The sequence below is a fragment of the Thermobia domestica genome, chromosome 16, assembly GCF_964235325.1.
Source record: "Thermobia domestica chromosome 16, izTheDome1.hap1.1, whole genome shotgun sequence".
In the NCBI taxonomy this organism is placed as follows: Eukaryota; Metazoa; Arthropoda; class Insecta; order Zygentoma; family Lepismatidae; genus Thermobia; species Thermobia domestica.
The window spans coordinates 149542273-149563605 of record NC_137469.1 but is presented as its reverse complement, the minus strand read 5'-3'; the positions used below and the strand labels follow the sequence as shown (position 1 = coordinate 149563605).

Below are 21333 nucleotides of genomic sequence, written 5' to 3'. Positions count from 1 at the left end.
AACTAGGCATGTAGTTTACATTTACCCATTTTTTAGAAATTTTTTCTTCTAAGGAGGGAAGGCAATTTAACTATTTTAATTTCCAACTTTCTATTCATAAAATGGTGAAAGTAAGGAAACTGTTGAAGCGTTTCAAATGAACTGTTGAGCATAGTCATCGACTTTATATATATATATATATATATATATATATTACACTTTGATGATATCATATCCTAAGGGAGGAATGGGGAAGGAGCGTGCCGGAGCTGTGTTATCAGATTGTAGCTCAGAATAATCTCTAAAATACTCATTGAATAAATGTGACAATTGAGGATGGAATTGATGCACAACACGGTACTTAACTGCAAAACTATGGTTGAATTTAAATAAAATTCAAATGTTTTAACTTTCAGAATGACTAGTTGGGGGAAAAAAGGTGTGAGTGAAATAGGTTATGACTAAAAGATAAAGGATGAGCTCTAGCCTTACATTCCGTTGAGACTGGTGTCGTCCTGGTCATCTGCATGATGAATGGTGTTCCCTGGAGGAGCTTGGATATACTAGTCAGCCAACAACCGGATTTTAATCCTGCTAGACTGCCAGGAGCGGCGAGTTCTCTCTTTGATACGTCTGAGATGATTTTCTCCTACACCTTCATTCCACTTGTCAGATATTGAACTCTATTGAATCTGCGGCGATGAACCAACTGAATGGTACTCCCAAGACATGGAGTTGATTGTTCTCCAATGGAGCGACGTGCCTCTCACGACGATCTTGCACCTTCCTAAATCTTGTGGCGAATACCCCTTGTCGATGTGTCCTCTGTGGTTTTGCTCAATCGAAAAAACGATGAGTCTGACGTTCAATGAATTAGGAAGTGTCATCCTAGGCGAAAAAGAACGAGAAAAAGCAAGAAGGAAACTACTCGCGTTTTATTGATAATTTCAAAAGTGAGAATTAACAAATACAAGCTTTCTGGCAATGTACGATGATGAATAAAAGTTTTGTTTCGTTGGATTTTAAATGCTGATAATTCTGTTGTTGATAAATGTAATTTAATAAAGTAATTGAATTTAACGAATTAAGTTAAGAGTTATGGTCACTTCACATCTAATACATAGCTACTTCACAACCTCTCCTCGAAACTGGAAATACACAAAAATTTTAATTTTCCGTAGTAGAATAGAAAAAAAATCGAAGAAATTTAAAAAAAAAATGATTGTGGAAGATAGTTCTCTATATGATGTACTGTTTGCTTTGAATAAAGCTTCCATTACAATTTGCTGACTGTGTATTTCAAGGTCAGTCCTTAGTCGGTTACTAGGTATCCTTGATGTAAGGTGATACATATGTGACGGCGTCTCTGCGAAGATGGAAAGGAAAAAGAAAAATTAACATTAGTGCTTGCATAATATCGTTATCAGTAACATGTGCTTTAAAGTGTTATGATAGGACGCGAAAGGTAGAAACAATAATAAATCAAGCATTACTAATACAAATGATTATAAACGTAGAGATAAAAAAAATAAAATGATAATTAAATGAGTAAATAGTTCATAAATGTAATACAATCCAATATGTATAAATATTCCTCTAATGCAGAAAATAATTTCAATACGGAATGTGACTAATACGCGAAAAAAAACGTTATAATACTGTCTAGCTAAATAAAGATAGTAAAGTTAGACAACACAATAAGGGTACTGATTTCAGTTTGAGAAAAATGAGCTTTAAGTGATTTTTGGCTTAAAGCGTCAGTAGACTGGAAAATAATTCCAAGATATGGATATAGCCCCATATACTGGCTGTATTCAAACTATAGAAAATCAGTATGATAGAACTATTCACCACATGTAACTTAAATTCCTAACATACAAATTCTTCTGTCTTCATCTTCTTTTCTTAAGTCTTGTCCTCTTGGGGCATCGATCATGGATAGAGCATGGATCTTGCAGTCTTGACATCGATCTTCTTGCATCTTCTTGATGTATCCATCTAATATCAATTCATATACGTGACGTTAATTTTCTCTATTCTTCACATACTCATATTTCAAAATAATAAAAGTAAGAAACTTCTGTAGTCATACGTTGTCCAAGCAAATAGAATGTTACAAACCTTAAAGATACCAACAAGTTTCAAAGTGTTCCAAGTTTCAAAGCGTTCCATCGGTGGATTTGGATGCACAATTCAAAACCATGATAAACTAACTTTTAAGCATGGCCAGTGCTAAAGGAAAGTTCATCATCCATCTACAAGGTATTCCTATCCACAACCCAGTCTTCAAGAATGCTATTCACATAGACGTTATGTGCGGACAGACGGACTAACAGGTTCATCAATGGGAAATTATATTGCGAGTAATTGCTGATAAATATCCCAATTTTCTTTATCATAAATACAAAACACAACACGTTCTATGCCGTCAAGATGTTCCTCTAAAAACATTCTTGTCGTAGCTAAAGCAATTTTGGCAGCTTCTAGTTTCGGAAATTTAAACGCTTTTGTCGAAGTGTTAGGTAGTACAATTGTGGAGAGATCATTTTCCAACATTACTTTAAAACAATTTTTATATGTCTCACGTAGAATCTTCGTGTCAAAATTTCGTGGTCCACATGTCATAATTACATAATTAGCTGGTAAACGATGACCATTGGTAATTTTCCCTTCTCCTGGCTTCAACGATGATATACTCAAACATTCTTTTAAAAATTCAGTTTCAGCAGCGTCTTGAATAGCTTTGTCTGCGCCACCTAAAGGAGTTAAGGTTTCATTTGTTGGATTAATTATGGCACCTACTTTTATATCCACTATGTTACCTTTATAAATACTAATCTTCTGATTGATGGCAGTATTGGAAGTGAACTTCGGTTTTTCTGTTGTGGAATTCTTTCCTATACTTGCCCATGTAGGTAGATTTTCGGCAATTACAACATCCTTGATATGAAGAGAAGGGATGAAAATTTCTTCTATACATTGTCTCCTGGGGTTGAAAGTTTCTTCAGTAGGTGGTCTTTGATGGTCTTCGCGTCTCGTCGTCGTCTTTTTCATCGTATGGTCTTCCGTGCAGACGTTGATAAGCAGTCAGTCTTCAAGATGGTCTTCCTCTTCCGGATTTTCCTTCTCATAAAACTTCTTTAGTCCCTGAACTGCTATGCTATCTATCTTATAAGATCCTCAGGCGGTCTTATACTTAACATAATACGAATTTGGGTTTTCCACTCGTTCAATTATGCCTGGACCAATGAACTTTGCGCTAAATGCTTTGCATCGACCTTTCTTCCTTGTCGTGTCTAATATCCAAAATTTTTCTCCCTTAAAGGCAGATTTCGTATGCATCTTGTCAAAACATTTTGTCGCTGTTTAGTGGCGCTTGTAAAGATTTTCTTGCGCTCTGTCCCTAATGTCTTGTAATTGCTGTAAAGGAATGGCATTATCTTCGTATTCACACGGGGTGTTTAAAATTTCCTGATGAAGTAACCTAGGTTTAAAACCAAAAAGACATTCAAATGGTGAAATTTGGGAAGATAAATTCTTGGTAACGTTGAGAAAAAAACTGTAACAAATCAATGCATTGTTCTAAATCTTTGTTACATAATGCTGATTTTAACCGTTGTTCTATATTTCGAATACTAATTTCGAACCGTTGTTCTAACCATGGCACACAATTCTTTGAATAATCCACTAGTAAATGAACTACCTTTGTCTAAACCAATTTCATAGAAAATTCCATTTTTTAAAATTACTTTATAGTAAAGAAATGAAGCCAAAGTGTTTGCAGATTTTATTCCTGATATTACAGCAATTATATCTTGGGCAACTGTCTACTGCAACCACTAGATATTTATGATTTAACATATTATTGGGAGAATAATTCCCACCTACATCAATTTGTAAGCGATAGAAGAGCGGAACTGAGGGATAAGTAAGTAATATACCATACGGAGGACCAATTTTCGATTTTGAAATCTGACACGTTGTACACTCACGACATTTCTGATATACACAGAGATTTCATGTTCGGAAAATACACTGTTTTTGCTAACGTTATCATAGGTTTTAGAATAACCAGAATGAGCTGATCCTAATGCAGAAGTATGGCAGGCATTAACAACTTTGTAACGTAAAGAAGTAGGAACTGCAACTAAAAATTTTATGCCTTGAGATGTTTTGTTTTCTATATAAAATACCATCCTTAATAGTAAAATATAACGCTTGCCGTTATATTTTAGGATTTCTATCTTATTTTTGTACCAACCAAGAAAAAATGTCTTTGAAAAAAGAATCTTTACGTTGATCTGTTGCCATCGGTCTTCAAATTAAAATGACGTCCCAAAAGAAAATATCTAAATGAACGTAAGGAATACAGCAATGCTAGTAATTCAAGCTGGTATGTGTGTAATTTTGTCTCGCTAGGAGACGTTGCAAGATTACAATAAATAATAGGTGCTAGATTTGTATCATCAGGAGAATTTTGAGGTTGTTTAATCAGTCCTCAAAGCGCGACCTTTGAAGCATCAAAATAGAGGTAGAGAGGATAATCAGGCTTATATCTCACTAAACAAGGAGCTGAAATGATGGCTTGCTTGATATTATTGAATGCTGTCTCTTGCGGTTCTTTCCAGCGAAAAGGAGTATCTTTTTTCAACAATGAAAGTAACGCTTCTGCCAATTGACTGAAATTAGGCAAATACGAACAACAAAAGAAGCCAATCCTAAAAAAACTTTTGACCTGTTTCTCTGTTTTGGGACGTTGACAGTTGGAAATGGAATGTATGCTTCGTTTTGAAATAGATAAACCATCTTTTCTAACAGTGCGACCTAGAACATCTAATGAAAAATATCCCAATTTTTTTTCCGGGGAAAGCTTTAAACCAATTTCCTTTATTCTTTGAAACAACATACGCGTTAGCTGTACAATTTCGTCAAAATTATCGTTGGACCAAAAACAATCGTCTACGTAGACATATATTTTATCCTGTGGAAGACCTTCTAAAGTAGCTTTCACTACTCTATTCATACCGCTAGTAGATGTCTTTACACCCTGGGGCAAAAAATTAAAATGGTATGAGCCAACGCCAGGAATCGAAAAAGCTGTAATAGGTTTTGACTCTTCAGTTAGGAAAATATTAAAAAATACTCCGAAAACATCGCTAGAACATAAATATTCGCATCCTACTAAATTAGTCAACATTTCCTGAATAGGAGGGACTGGAAAACTGTCAGGAACCATTTTTTCTATTGATGTACCGAGCGTCCTCAATAAATCTCTATTGTCCATTCTTCTTTTTAACAAGCATTTCTGAATAATTATAAGGACTAATACTAGGCTCAATGTTCTTATTTTTCAATAAAATATCTACTTTCTTTAAATCTCATCCCGTAGATGATACGGAATGGCAAATTCTGGAAGATTGACTGGAATGTTGTCTACTAATTCAATTTTATGCTTATATCCTTTAGTACTACCATAATCAAATTCATTCCTAGAAAAACTAGAATAAAATTTCTCTACTAAATCATACAATTGCTGTTGTTGATGTAGCAACAGTTCAGGGTTAACATTTACACGGTATTTATCATAACCTTCTGCAAAAGATTGTGTTTATTGTATTCACTTGATGTACTTTATTATTAGCGCAATTTTGTTTGTGTAGGTTGGTACCACTGATAACATGTTCGGCAGAGCCCAAAACAACATCTTTCTTCAAATAAAGTTTATTTTGGTGGGATTAACTACAGAAATTACTGGGTGAATTTCCTCTACAACTGTTTTGCGCACAAAAATTTCTGCCTGTGTATCTATTAATTCACTGAGAACAAGTGAATTGCGAGTACCTGCAAGAGCATTTACTTTCTTCAACGTAACCTGAACACTTGAATTTGGAGGCAAAACCTCAGAACGAGCCACGAAAAATTGAGGTTTATAATTCCGCTATATGATAAGAAATTTCATCAAAAGATACGTATGGCGGTAATTCAACTCTTAAAGGGATAACAAATTTAACAAAACTGAAATAATTCTTATGGTGATCTACCATAGTAAGATGAGTTTTCAAAAAATCTTGGCCTATTATACGGAAAATTTTATACATTCGAAAAGGATGCGTAAAATATTGCCCTCCTAATTTAAATTTCACTAAAGCAATCTGATCGCTTTCTTGAGAATTTCTAGTGACGTCATGAATAGAAGTCGTTCCTTTGAGTATTCTATGCTTATTACTTAAAATATTGCCAGAAATTATGCTAATAGTACTTCCAGAATCCAATAAAAATAAATGCGGCTTATTGTCAATATATACTTTAACATGAGCAAATTAGATTCGAATTTTATAGGCACATGATATTGCTTACTATTTCTAATATTATTACACACATTACTGTCTTCTTTATTCATTTTATTTGACTTAACATGCTGATTTGCATTTACTGTGTTAACAGTAGCAATAGGCTGTGAATGAGAGAAGGATGCAAAAGTTGAATTTCTACGCTTCAAACGCGAACACTCATAAGATTGCATACACACAGATTTGTCTTTGTGTGCGTGAATAGCCTTTGCGAGCGAATTTCGCAGCACGAGACCTTCAAGTTGGACTTTGATATCCTCGAGCTAAGCGATCAAGCTAGTTTTTTCCACAGGCTGAATTATAACTTCATTTACGTTCTGAGTATTAAAATGTAAAATATTTTCTTTTTGCTGTGTAGTATTGTTACCAATAGATTGTAAATTATGCTCGTCTGATATTGCAGAAGATTTCGATCGCTGACTACTCATGCTGACAAGAAAATTAATTCTCTCCTCTAAAGCTAAGAACTTTGCTAACTCAATAACAGACTTCAAGGATTTTCTTGACACTGCAGAATAGAATGAAGGCAATAGCCCGTTGATTATCAAGTTCATTTGCTCTGTTAACTGCATCTTCGGATCGTACTCTAAGATTAATTTCCACTTGTAAACAATGTAATCTAAAGCAGGTTCAGAATCTAACTGTTCTCTATTTCTCATTTCTTGCTTTAAAACTTGTGAAACTTGATAGGCCTCTATTAATTTTTTCTTAATTTGAACATATATGAGATGGTTATATTCTGCGGTTGATTGTAAAACTAACAAAAAAGCACAAGCCCCATTTTCCAAACAATATGTCAACAAATGACGTTTCTGTACATCACGAAGGTTATGAAGGATAGAAAATTCCTCAAATTGATTAACAAATAACTGAACAGACTCGTTCGATTCGCCTGAAAATCTGGGGGTTCTACTAAACGATCTAACGTGGATGAAATGACTAGTATTTTCCATTGAGCATATATATATATATATATATATATATATATATATATATATATATATATATATATATATATATATACTTCTTATATACTACCAGAAAGAAAAACAAAATATAACAACTTCGCAAAATCTCTTCTCACCCATAAATAAAATGATAAATAAACAATGAAACAAAAGTTACTATAACTGAGCAAATGTATAAACGTAGAGAAGATGGGCGGATGAGATAAAAGTGACTACTCAATTTCTCTTAGGAAAAACTACAAATTACTCTGTATTCTTTACACAAAATGCATCTTCATTATGGATATACTCGAGTCAGCCAACAACTGAATTTTAATCCTGCTGGACTGCCAGGGGCGGCGAGTTCTCTCGTTAGGATACGTCTCCGATGATGATCTCCTACACCTTCGTTCTACTAGTCAGATATTTGACTCTATTGAATCTGCGGCGATGAACCAACAGAATGGTACTCCCAAGACATGGAGTTGGTTGTTCTCCAATGGAGGGACGTGCCTCTTACGACGATCCTGCACTTTCCTAAACCTTGTGGCAAATACCCCTTGTCGATGTGTCCTCCGTGGTTTTGCTTAATCGAAAAACGATGATTTTGACCTTCAATGAATTAGGAAATGTCGGGCTAGGCGGCAAAGAACGCGGAAAAGCAAGAAGGAAACTACTCGCGTTTACTGACAATTTCAAAAGTGAGAATTGGCCAGACAGCTTGATTAAGCATGTATTTGTTATGCACAATCATGAATAAAAGATTTGTTTCGTTGGATTTTAGATGTTCATAATTCTGTCGTTGATAAATGTAATTTAATAAAGTAATTGAATTTAGTGAATTAAGTTAAGAGTTTATACAATTATCACATAGTCACTTCACATCTAATACACAGCTACTTCACAGGAGGATAAATGTTTCACAAACAACAATGGTTGCACTACTTGAAGTGAATTTTTGAACATAGTGTCAACATTTGGGTCGAGCTGGGCTTATATTATTTCATTTTCGTTCAAATATATATCCAAAATGGGGCGGGGAAACATTTCAAATATATTTCTCAAATAACAACTTAAGAAACTAAACTGTCATATAATCACGAAAATTAACTTGGATTAACCAATTAGTGCGTTAAATCTCTTAGAGGTAATTTTTGTGTTCAGTTTATTTCGCTTTAGGTAATTAACAATACTTTGAACAACTGTAACCTATTCTACCTTGAAACCATCAACAATACCAATCTTCTAGTTCTGAATAATGTAGTGCATTCAATAAATCTCTCCCGTTTTTGGATTGTCAGAAACATTTACTAACTGATTCTATATTCTCTCATTTTTCAAACGATACAATTTGTTGGCACACTTCATTATTTTTCAGAAAGCACTAATTGAAACTTATATATACAATAATAGTTTCGTTGCCCATAATTGTTGTAGCGTATTTCCATTATCAAACAATAATTAAATGCGTAATGAATCCATTGCTAAGTAAGGATGGAATCACACATACGAGAAATATATACGTAGGGTGAACATTCATATTGACACACCATTGTAGCTTTTAAACTAATAAGGCAACACTGAAATTTAGTCCAGGAAATCTAGAGCAATTTTACCCTCAACCTGGGCAAAATTGCAACACAAGCTTTTTAAACAGTTTTCCATTCAGGAATTACTACTGAATAACATATTCAAAATCTGACAAAATCGGACCACGGGAACACCCCCCAAAACAGTTTCAAAATGGCGGACCATGGTTTTCCGAAAAAATCGTAGTTCTTTACGTTGGCGGCTCTAGTAACCCTCTTAATTGACACAGAGACATAAATGATACCTCGTTGAAACGCTCATAGACCACAAATTCCAACGAAGTGACTTTTGTACCCATGATGCCCAACCCGAAGAAGAAGAAGAAGAAGGAGGTCGATTTTTGTTTTTTTTAATTGATATTTCTTGGATCCTGGCAACACTCTGCGTCCTCATACGCCGGCAGAAAAATTCCTACTCGTAGACCAAACATTGGTAACAATAATATTAAAAAATGAAGGACGTAGGTTCAACAGTAAGGTAGATAAAAATTCGGAACCGCGGACCAAGGAGGGTCACTGTATATTTTTTACTTTGGTCTAACTTCTGTTTCTTAGATCTAGCAACCTCCCTAATTGTCACAGAGATATGAAGCATACCGCGTTGGAAAGCTTATGGAACCACCTTACCCACTACGTATCGTTTGTGCTCCCTGTGCCCAATCTGTAGAAAAAGAAGAAGAAGAAACCTTTAAAAAATTGGCAAAATCTACACTTTTACCTTTCTTGGGCTCTGGCAACCCTGATAATCGTTGGGTATAGGAGGCAGAAACCATACACCGTTGGAAATAGGGTTCCATAAGCTTTTCTACATATCATAGTCTTGCATGAACCTAGGCACTGAAGAACCATGGCTGATTCCCTTACACGTTTGTGTATCATCTGCAGAAGCCTAGATCCTGACGATAACCTCATTACACTTCAAGAAAAGGGAGGTGAAGGAGTGAACAATGCCAGTAAGGCTCGCGGTAGTATCATTCTCGCTGCTAGAAGTATGGTGGTTCATGTCTCTTGTCGCAAACGTTATATTGATAAAAAAGATATTGCGATTGCCCTAAAAAGAAAAACGTCATCGCCGATTCAAAAACGAGTTACTCGCTCGTCGGATGGGTCCTTCAACAGCAACAGTGACTGCCTGTTTTGCGGAACGCCTGTCCTATTCGATGACCGTCACGTGTTGAAATCAGAAAATGTGCGAGTGAAAACACAAGCATTGCCACACAGCATTCTAAAGTGTTGCAATAAACGAAACGATACCGGGTCACAAACTGTCTACAGTGCAAATATGGACAAAAGTGTTTGATATACTTCGCATCATGATCAGAACATTAACAATGCTGCTAATCTCACATAATGTGTTTTTTTCAGATTGCACTACATCATAGAATAGAATAGAATATTTTATTTTCATTAAGCTTTGGAAGTAATAGACACCCTCCAATTAGTATATATATGTTATTCATCAGTGATAATAATCAAGCATAATGTACAAACTCAGTGATGGTTAATATAATAATAAACTATAAACTTCAGAATAATTTTAAATACAATAACATAATAAAACTTATAATAGTTTCTAAACATTCAATGAAATTTTTAGTGGAATAAAATGGGTTCGAAATTAATCAATTATACATTTAAAAAAAAAAACTTTTAACGTGAACTGCTGCATGAACATTGTTAGATTATTAAACGACTTCGGTCCTACAATCAAATAGCTGTTTCTTGCTTTGATTAATCTATTAAGGGTACATCAAGTTTCTTACACCCTCTGGTATTATATGTGTGTATCTTTTCCCTGAGTGTCATATTTCTTAAGATTTTGCTTTGTATAAAATAGTACTTAATGACAGCAGTGAATTCATATATTGATTATCTCATGTTTCATAAACAGTGTTCTTTATCAGATGCTCCATCAATACGTAATCCTAATAGCAATTTTTTCTTCAAAACTAGAATATCATGAACATGACTACTATTACCCCAAAGCAAAACCACATATCCAGTTGAGGAACTGTGTTATTTAGACTGCTTAATAGGCACGCCACTGGGGAGAGTTTTGTGTATACATATTTAACATGTTCTTTCCATATCAATTGGCTGTATATATAGCCAATGTAAATATCACATTAACTTCTTTAAATATAACGTCGTAAAGTTGTATAGATAATTCTCGGACACCCTGTACATATATATACCAAAAAAATTATCCTCATTGTTTTTAATATTTTTTTCGTATCGTTACAATGATTAAGGCTAAATGCTACTCCTTTTTGTTTTGTCTTGATTTAATAAATCATCATTTGTTTTACATAATGTTGCTCCTATCATTAATGAAGTTTCAGCTTCGGTATACACTTCTTCAAAGCTTATATTCAAATTTAGTAGGTAGTATTATCTGCATATAGAATTGATATCACATTGATATTAAGAAGGAACTCGTTCATCATTATTAAAAACAGTAGAGGACTCAAAACAGAACCTTGCGGTACCCCATATTTTACTTACAAAAAATTTGAATGTATGTAGTTAATACCATCTACTTGTTTACACTCTTCTAAATACGATTTTATAAAGTTCAAACCGTTGTTATAGAAATCATATGTTATGTATTGCATAATATAGCATGATTTACACAGTTAAGTGCTTCACTTAAACCTTAGAAGCTCGTTAGAATAAGACACTTTTCTAAAACTTCACATACTTTATTAGCGACTTAACTACAGTAATAGTGGATTTTTCAAGCCTAAATCCATATTGAGATCGCAGAAGTATATTTTACTGAATCAAATATTTATATACTTGAGTTTTAACGATGGTTTCTATAATTTTAGAGAAAAATGTGATAAGAGCTACTGGACGATAGATTGACAAACTAAAACGATCATCCTTTTCGTATACAGGAATAACTTCAGCTATTTTAAGTGTAGTAGGAAAGATTCCTTGAAGAAAATATTTATTACAAGATATTGAAAGAAGTTTAGTAATAGTGATAATAGTTTTTATTAAATTTTTAGGTATGTCAAATATATCCTTACTGTCTGATGTTTTGAACTTTTGAATTACTTCTGAAATTATCAGACATAACATAGTTAATAATGAAAGTCAAAGTTGAAGGAATGTGTTGACTGATATACTGGTATTATCTGTCAGGAAAGTAAATGTACACCTATTTTTCGAGTCTGGCATTCCTGCGCTCCATCCGTGGAGAGTATGAGAATTAAATCAATCAAATGTTTACTGAGGGGCAAAAGAAAAGTTTAATCTGAATAAGACATTGCAGAGAGGCACAAGCTGTGAATACGAATAGTGCTTAGTGTAAATAAAGGACGACACCGAAAGAGAAAGCCAGAAAAAGCTGTTAAACTTAGAAAAAGGAGTAAAAATTGTCGAAGTGAGAACATAAAACACAAATACAACAAATACGCCGACAACTAAACATTCACCATGCCATGATCTTGGTATAGTGGTTAAGGTGTTGGCTTAAAAATGTAAAGGTCGCCAGTTCGAATCCCCGTCAAGCACATTTTTAAAAATTTTTGTTAATAATACAGCTCATGAGAGGGCAAAAGAGGTCGTATTTAGTTTTTCGTAGCAATTATTATTGGTAATGTTTAGTACTGATAATACTTTTTGTCTTTGCGTATTGCTTTTATTCTTTTCTTCATTTCGAAAGAGAAAAATATCCGAACAAATGCCACCAAAATTTCTCTTATTTTGAATGTAAACGCCATTTGCAATTAGTGAAGAATAAAAATTGAACGTTCCGAAGTAGCTGCAAAATGTAAAAAGAAAAACATGGAAGTGGACCATACTCATGGTTACTAAAAATACAATTTCTACATGCCTTACACCTCCCGACCACGTTTCTACGTTAGCAAGTAAGAGGCTTGTGTTTAGGTTAAGCTGGTCAATACGTTTTGCAAAGGGGCCCGGTTTAGCTCTGACGCACCACAGGTGCGAGAAGGGAGCAAAACACTTTGCCTCTCTCCCTCTGTGTCTATTTATCTATCTATCTGTATATATATAACGCTATTTGTGAATGCCATAACCACCCTAATTTTCAGCGGATTGAGACGAAACTTGGCATAAACATTAATTTTTGAAATATCTTGATGAGTTCGTTAACCAGAATAATCAGATGAAAATGTTCGTAGCGAAAGGGCGTGAACCTTCTTTAGGCGATTAATCGGGTCCAATATTTCAATAAGTCCCTGCACACAAAAATTTCAGTAAAAGAGGAAGTTATCCAAACTTTCTGAATACCTATTTATGGGCGAAATTTTGTTCCCTTGGAACTTTTTAAGAGTTTGAAGGGCCGCCATTTTGAACATTTTCATCTGATTATTCTGGTTAACGAACTCAAGATATTTCAAAAATTAATGTTTGTGCCAAGTTTCGTCTCAATCCGCTGAAAATTAGGGTGGTTATGGCATTCACAAATAGCGTTATATATATACAGATAGATAGATAAATAGACACAGAGGGAGAGAGGCAAAGTGTTTTGCTCCCTTCTCGCACCTGTGGTGCGTCAGAGCTAAACCGGGCCCCTTTGCAAAACGTATTGACCAGCTTAACCTAAACACAAGCCTCTTACTTGCTAACGTAGAAACGTGGTCGGGAGGTGTAAGGCATGTAGAAATTGTATTTTTAGTAAAAATGAGTATGGTCCACTTCCATGTTTTTCTTTTTACTTTTTGCAGCTACTTCGGAACGTTCAATTTTTATTCTTCACTAATTGCAAATGGCGTTTACATTCAAAATAAGAGAAATTTTGGTGGCATTTGTTCGGATATTTTTCTCTTTCGAAATGAAGAAAAGAATAAAAGCAATACGCAAAGACAAAAAGTATTATCAGTACTAAACATTACCAATAATAATTGCTACGAAAAACTAAATACGACCTCTTTTGCCCTCTCATGAGCTGTATTATTAACAAAAATTTTTAAAAATGTGCTTGACGGGGATTCGAACTGGCGACCTTTACATTTTTAAGCCAACACCTTAACCACTATACCAAGATCATGGCATGGTGAATGTTTAGTTGTCGGCGTATTTGCTGTATTTGTGTTTTATGTTCTCACTTCGACAATTTTTACTCCTTTTTCTAAGTTTAACAGCTTTTTCTGGCTTTCTCTTTCGGTGTCGTCCTTTATTTACACTAAGCACTATTCGTATTCACAGCTTGTGCCTCTCTGCAATGTCTTATTCAGATTAAACTTTTCTTTTGCCCCTCAGTAAACATTTGATTGATTTAATTCTCATACTCTCCACGGATGGAGCGCAGGAATGCCTGACTCGAAAAATAGGTGTACATTTACTTTCCTGACAGATAATACATATTAACATTAATGTTCCCATTCTTTTATCTTCTCTATAGAAGTAACAAAGTAAGTATTTAGATTATCAGGAGAGAAAGAAACGGCATTATTACCAGGCGAATTATCACTTTGTTTTTGCTTACTTGATTAATTATCTTCCATGCAGTTTTGCATTTATTTGAAGTTTTGATACAATTTTCGTTATATTTTGCTCTCCTTACGTTTATGGCAGTCTTATATTGACTCTTTTCAGTCTTATACCTCTCACTCGAATCGCTAGTCATTACGCGCTTATGTATAAAACTACTTTACTTTAGCTTTCATAGCAGAAATTTCGGGAGTGTACCAAGTCTAATTATTTAACTGCATATTGTTTGTTGACAATCCTTTTTATTTATTTATTTCTTCAATATAACAGGCTCTAATCCTAGTTACAGTGTTGTTCCTTAAAAATACAACGTACATTTACCCATAGTTATATGTATTTTAACAAGGTTATACATTTATATATTTTCATTATCACATATATGTTTAAGCCTATTCTTGTATACTGTCTCCGACATTCCAAAAGCATCTAAAACATATATTATTTCAATTGCATTGTAGGAAGCACTCATTCTCCTTATAGGAGACTTAGCGAGGACATTTATTCTTGTTTTCTTGCAGTAAAATGTACTGCTATTTCCTACGCGGATTTTATCTGACGGGACATGCAATTGAACCTTCGAAGTAAGATTGGGACAGTCAATTTAGCATGTAGTAATTTGTGTAAAAATAAGAGATCCGTATGTTCTCTCCGGTGTTTCAATGTGTTCATATTGAAGTTTTGTACTATTTCTGAATATGACCCGTATTTTGGATACATGCCAGTTTTTCTATAATCAAGTAATTTCAAGAAGTTTGATTGTATCCTTTCAATCACATTTATGTATTTTAGTGTTTTTGGTGACCAAGACCATATTCTAATTGCGATCTCACAAAACTGAAGTAGTTTCATTAATATAGCATCGGTTTGAATCTCTTTACCTGTTCTCATAACAAAGCCAAGATTTCTGTATGAATTATTAATAACTAGAGACCGGATGTTTAGGCATTAAAACCTGTGAAATAGGCAGGCAAATAGGCGCTTAAAATTTAAAAAATAGGCAGTAAAATAGGCACTTAAAATTTAAAAAATAGGCAGTAAAATTGGCACTTATAAATTTAAACAATGAAGATACTCAATTTAAATACTCAATACAATTAAAAAAATAAATTCTAGTCATAGATTATGTTCAAAGAATACAGAAACATATCTGTTTGTTAATATCTTCTTTTACTGTACACACAAAACCGAAGCTTGACATGCATCCTTGTATATTTGGTAAATATGTTTTATACAACACTTTATCACAACACATAACAATCCAAATTTTATACACTTTATCAGTACACATAGCTGTCCAAAGTTTTACAACACTTTATCAGTACTCATAACAGTCCAAAGTTTTACGGCATTTTATCACTACAAACAGCAGATCGTAATTTACATTTGGTTTGTACACACAGGAGTTCATATCACAACACGCAACAGTCAAAAGATGAAATATTGGCAGATTTCAAATAAAAAGATAAATTGTTCCGCGTATTTTAATTCAATACATTCTTATATTTTGTCGACATGAGGAATTATTCATTCCGATTCCACATGACAACCAGGTGTTTTTTTAGGTTTTCAGCTGATAAATTATGTCTTCGATCGGACAACGCATGTTTCAAAATCGAGAACGATCGCTCTACTTCCACGGATGTAACCGGGGCATATTTGAAGCAAGAACATGTGGATCAAATTCATTGGGCACATTTTCGCCTTTCAACACTTGTGCAATTGTTTTTAGTTTATTCAAGTCCTTATTGGCTACAATAACACTCTCACATTTCTCACAAACCACCTGGCCCTTGGCACCTGGCACACAGCAAATTTTATCCACTACAGATTGAAAATGTTCCAGGGAGTTGATCAAGGTTTTATTTCTCTCTTCCAGAAACGTTATCGCGCCTGGCAAAATTGAATAGTGGGTAGCAATGAAAGCTAAATCGTTTCGCACGTCATTGTTCAACAGCTGTTGTGTTATGCGAATTGATGAGGCATCCTCTTCAGACAGACAGCTTACTACTTCTTCTACGGTATGAAAGTTGGTTGCGTAATATAGAGCTGCAGAAATCCAAGTACCCCACCTTGTTATTACTGGGTTTGGAAGTAAAGCAACTTAAGGGGCGGTTTCTTTAAATAGCTGAATTCGAGATGGAGCTTTGAGAAATATTTTCTTGATATTGGAGATTAAAACATCTACTTCGGGGAAGAAACCACGGATTTCCTCAGCGATTCGATGCAGAGCATGTGCAAGACATGCTATGTGAAGCATAGCTGGGAAAAGAACTTTAAGTGCCATTGCAGCTTTTTTCATGTATGGTGCTGCGTCCGTAATAAACAGAAGAATATCTTGATGTTTTACACCATCCGGCCAAACTAAATTCAGTGAGGAAGTGAACAACTGAGCAATTGCTGTACTATTTGTTTTTGGCAGTTCCTCACATGCTAGAAGAAATATTTTGGGCTGTTGATCATGTTCCATTGTACCAGTTACAACATTAACAAGGAACCGTCTCGTGGTATCGGTCGTTTCGTCAATCGGAACCCAATTTTTTCCCACTAACTTCTTTCCTACTTCTTTCAATAACACCCGAATAACAACCGTTTACGTAATTTTTGTGCAGTGTTGACTCACTCGGTACCTGTTCACCTGTGTACTTCGACAAAAAGCGCTTCAAGGAGTCATTTTGTAATTTCCACAGAGGTATATGTGCTTCTAAGAACGCCTTACAGAAATCTGCAGAAAACTGAGACTGCCGACTAGCGGTAGCGTACGTAGTAATCAGTGAAGATTTCGCAAGTCTTCACAAAATTATTCAATTTACTCTTCAAAGATGTGGCTTCCTTAGGCATCTTAAGAACAACTTCTTTTGCTCACAAAACCATACACACACGATATCAGAAACCACACGGCCGGTCACAAGACAAACACTATGCTGAAATGAGAATTTAAAGAACGTTAATTCTTTTGTGCATCTGTGGAATGCAACGCTGTTGCAAACAGAAGGAAGTGGGAGGGAAAAATATGGATCATACTGTGTCATTGATTTCGGCGACATTCTTTTCTTGTAGCGGGGTGAAGTTTGACCTTGACCTGCCCATAAGTTAGTTTCTCTTAATCTTATATTTCTTGGAAGAGGCAGAATCCTTTCTTGAAATACGAAATTATATATTTTTCCCAATGAAGTCTTATTTTGAAGAAAATGCATAGAATAGGCAAAATTAGGCATCAATGCAAATATTTAGGCAGTAAGTGGCGAAATAGGCAAAATAAAATTGGCTTAAATTGAAACTATAACCCCCCATATAAACTTTAAAACGTTATTTTTGTTCATATCTTTAATATTAAAGAATAGGCATTTTGCCTAACATCCGGTCTCTATTAATAACTGTTTCAATATAAGTAAAACTTAATTTAGGATCAAATAGCACTTCTAGATCTTTAACTAAAGTAGGTGTCTCTAAAACAGTTCCTTAAATAGAAGAGTGTTAAATAATCTACCGTCTTACATTCATTATTCTATCGCTAATAGAAATAAGATTGGACCAAGATTTGAACCTTGAGGGACACCAGATAAGGCTGTGAGTTTTTTTTTTTTTTTTTTTTTTTGTAAGATATATATCCTTTGTGCATGACGGCCTGTTGACGATTTAGCAGATAGGATGCGAAAAAACTTTTTGCTTGCATAGATAAATTAAAAGTCGTTAGTTTTTGTAGCAGTACATCATGGTCTACCAAATCTTGAAAAGTCAGTATAGATCACATCCAGTTGAATCCCTCTATCCAATTCATTTGCAATAAAATCTGTAATATTGGCTAAATTAGTAGTTGTTGATCTATTCTTTAAGAAATCATGCTGCTATACTCATATGACGGGTTTTACTTGACACATTATCCTTTTAAATATTACTTGCTCAAACACCTTGGTAAATGCTAATAAAATAGAAATATGCCTAAAATTGTGTATATATTCTTCGCATTACTAGATTTAGGGATAGGACAAATTATGGCTTCTTTCACTTGTCCGGAAACACGCTTGCTTTTAATGACATATTTATAATTGTATGTAGCGGATGCTTAAGAATGCCTATACACCCCCTAAGAATGTACGGTGGTATATCATCCGATCCGCAAGATCTTTTGGGTTTCAACTTCTTATGAGCTATTTCATTTAAAAGAAACATAAGCGTAAGCTGTCCCATCAGGCATGAAGCTGCTTGTGTCATAATGTACTCTGCCATTACTATAAACCGAATTAAAATAGGGAGCAAATTCCTCTGCAATATCATTGTTGTTTCTCAGTTCCGTATCATTACACGTAAGGAATCCTGCAGAAAGATGCCTATTTTTACTTTTTATAAAATTCCAGAATTGACTAGAGCCCCTCTCTAACATGTACTCAGATTCAAAAACGAAAGATTTATAAGCTGACGCTATTTCTGTTTTCAATTCTTTCCGGAGTTTACAAAATTCCCATATGTGAAACGAAACATCGCCCATACAATTTCTCCATTTCTTATGGTGATAGGGACTTACATTTAATTTTTTAAATAATATTGGACATAGACCAACAGGGATAAATTTTGTTCAAGAATTTCTTAGCGGGAACACTTACACCTATCGCATTATAAATAATTTCATAAAACTTATCAACAATCAGGTTAATATTCAGATTTTTGAGGCAGTAAAATTTGCCTTTCTAAAGTTAAAACCTTGCAAATAGTTTTGCAGTTTCTTATTGATGGTTGATTTAGATACGCCTTCCAATGCAGGATGATGCCTATCTTCAGAAACCAAAGGGTGCTCTACTCTTTCAATACAAGTGTCATCAACATTAGTAATTACTAAGTCCAATGGGCGACCATTCTCAGTCTGTACATTGTTAATCGAATTTAGACCAAATTAAATTAATCAAGTAGAAAAGACTTTTGCAGGCGCCTGATGAATTCAAAAAGGAGAAACTTGAAATTTATCGCGAGAAGATTAGCCTCCCATACAAAGAATAGCTCCTACTTGCTTTCACTACTTTTATTATTTTTATCTTCAACACGGTCACAAAAAAGATTAGGTAGATGAACATTGCTGTTTATACTTATATGGAACTGTTCCTTGTGGCATTTTTCTCATCTGGTGTAGTCTGATTTCCGATTGATCAAATTTTCATTCTGCACCCGTTGTCTCGAGGGGGAGGGAGACGATTTAGGGATGAGGTTATTTTGAGTTTCCTCACTGACAGTTGAAGGATGAACGACCGTGACCTCCGGCTTTTCTGCTGGCGACACAGGTGTCCTATTGTATTAGCGCTCCAAGTCTCTTCGGTGTTTTCCATTCTCCAGATCTCATAATATAAATTTCCTCCCGTCTATTTTTAAGTATCTGAACTGCAAATATACATAAGAACCCGTTCTTCTAGCATTATTTAAATAAAACTGCAGTTTCCTGCTTTCCTATCTTACTTTGTAGTAGTAGTCCTGTTCAGTATAAATGTTTGAGCCTTTCAGTTTGCTCCTATTTCCTAGCACACACTTTTCTCTTGTCGCTTAAAAATTTACATATTATAGGACGATTTCTTGTCTGTCTTTCTCCACAATCTATGAACTCTATCAAGATCAAATTCATTTATTTCCACTCCCAATCTATTCCCTGTCACTTCAGAAACCTTGCGTTCATTTTCTTTCCATGTTTCATTAGCACTTTCACTTATTCCATAAAAAAAACTAGTTTGTCTTCTGCTCCTATTTTCTAAGTCTTCCATTTTACTTTCAAGATAATTCGCGTAGTCTTGTAATTCACTGATTTCCTTTGATATTCTTTCGAACTTGCCCTTAATGTTTTCAAGTTTGTCCACTAGTCTAGCCACAGTATCGTTTAATCGTTTCACTTCTGACACAAAACTATAATTCGAATTACGCAAAGCACCGAGCGTATCGTTAATCTCTGCTATATCAGATTTATGTGAATTAGGGGATCCTGGGTTCTCTGTCTGAAATCAATAGCATAGCAAGAACCACAAGCTCATACATGTAGTACGCTTTGTTCGATTTTGAGTTACTACCCACACCTGGATTACTACATAGTATTTTGTTCCCAACATTTTTGAACAAGCAAATTCTGGCCCTCCACACACCAATTGATACTCCCATATTACACTTCACTAAACATCAGAGCCTTAAACCAACACGTCTTCTCTCGGTTCGCGGACAAATGCAACACATATTTTGGAACACATATTTTAAAAATGTTTAAAAAAATGTATCTAAAAATAAGGTAGAAGGGGGGGGGGGGGATTGGGAGGCATGTTTTTGTCAACCTTTTTTTCCTCATGGATTATAGTTGTTCTTTCTAGTTTTTAAGAACTGACTGTATGTTACAGGTTCTTCTGCACCTACTGTAGTAGTGGTAAGCTTTCGACATCTTTACTTTTGAAGCTGCAACATTTTTATTGTTCTTGGTCTGATTTCCATCTGGGTGCAAAATGATTAAAGCCATTGCCGGTGTACATAAACCCGTGCGGGTGATTGGGTGTAAATGAAGAAAACTCAAACTTTCATTTGGTGTATATAACATGTATTCCACTTAAAAGCTAATAGTTTTATGTGACCTAGAAAACATTATACCTTTGTTTACGCAAAATAAGGAGTAACTTATTTCTAAATCTCAAAAATATTTCAGTGCCTTTGCAAGCCTTCCAGTTATTGTTTATAGCACACTATATTGTCCTGTGAACTTACTCCAAAATGTATCATATACGAAAAAACTACAAGCGGTCAAACTTTGGCCGAAAACGTAAATAAAATTAGAAAAACCAATAGAACAGGCTATGTTATTCAAACAAAATAGAAGAAGGCAATAAGACTAACGCTAAATATCTATAAACTATTACAATAGAACATGTGTAGAACTCTAGATTGATAAACAGGTCCTATTTACAGCATCAGCACTATTGGCATACATAACGGCCACTGGAGGCCTAAGTTGCTCAAAATAGCTTAATAAGCACAATGCACTATAAAACA

General features: G+C 34.6%; 1 protein-coding gene across 3 annotated transcripts in view; it reads left to right on the top strand.

The window, feature by feature from the left end:
- The window catches only part of LOC145673469 (glycine dehydrogenase (decarboxylating), mitochondrial), a 428549-nt gene that overhangs the window by 318398 nt on the left and 88818 nt on the right, over positions 1-21333 (top strand). The gene's annotated exons all lie outside the window — the stretch shown is intronic.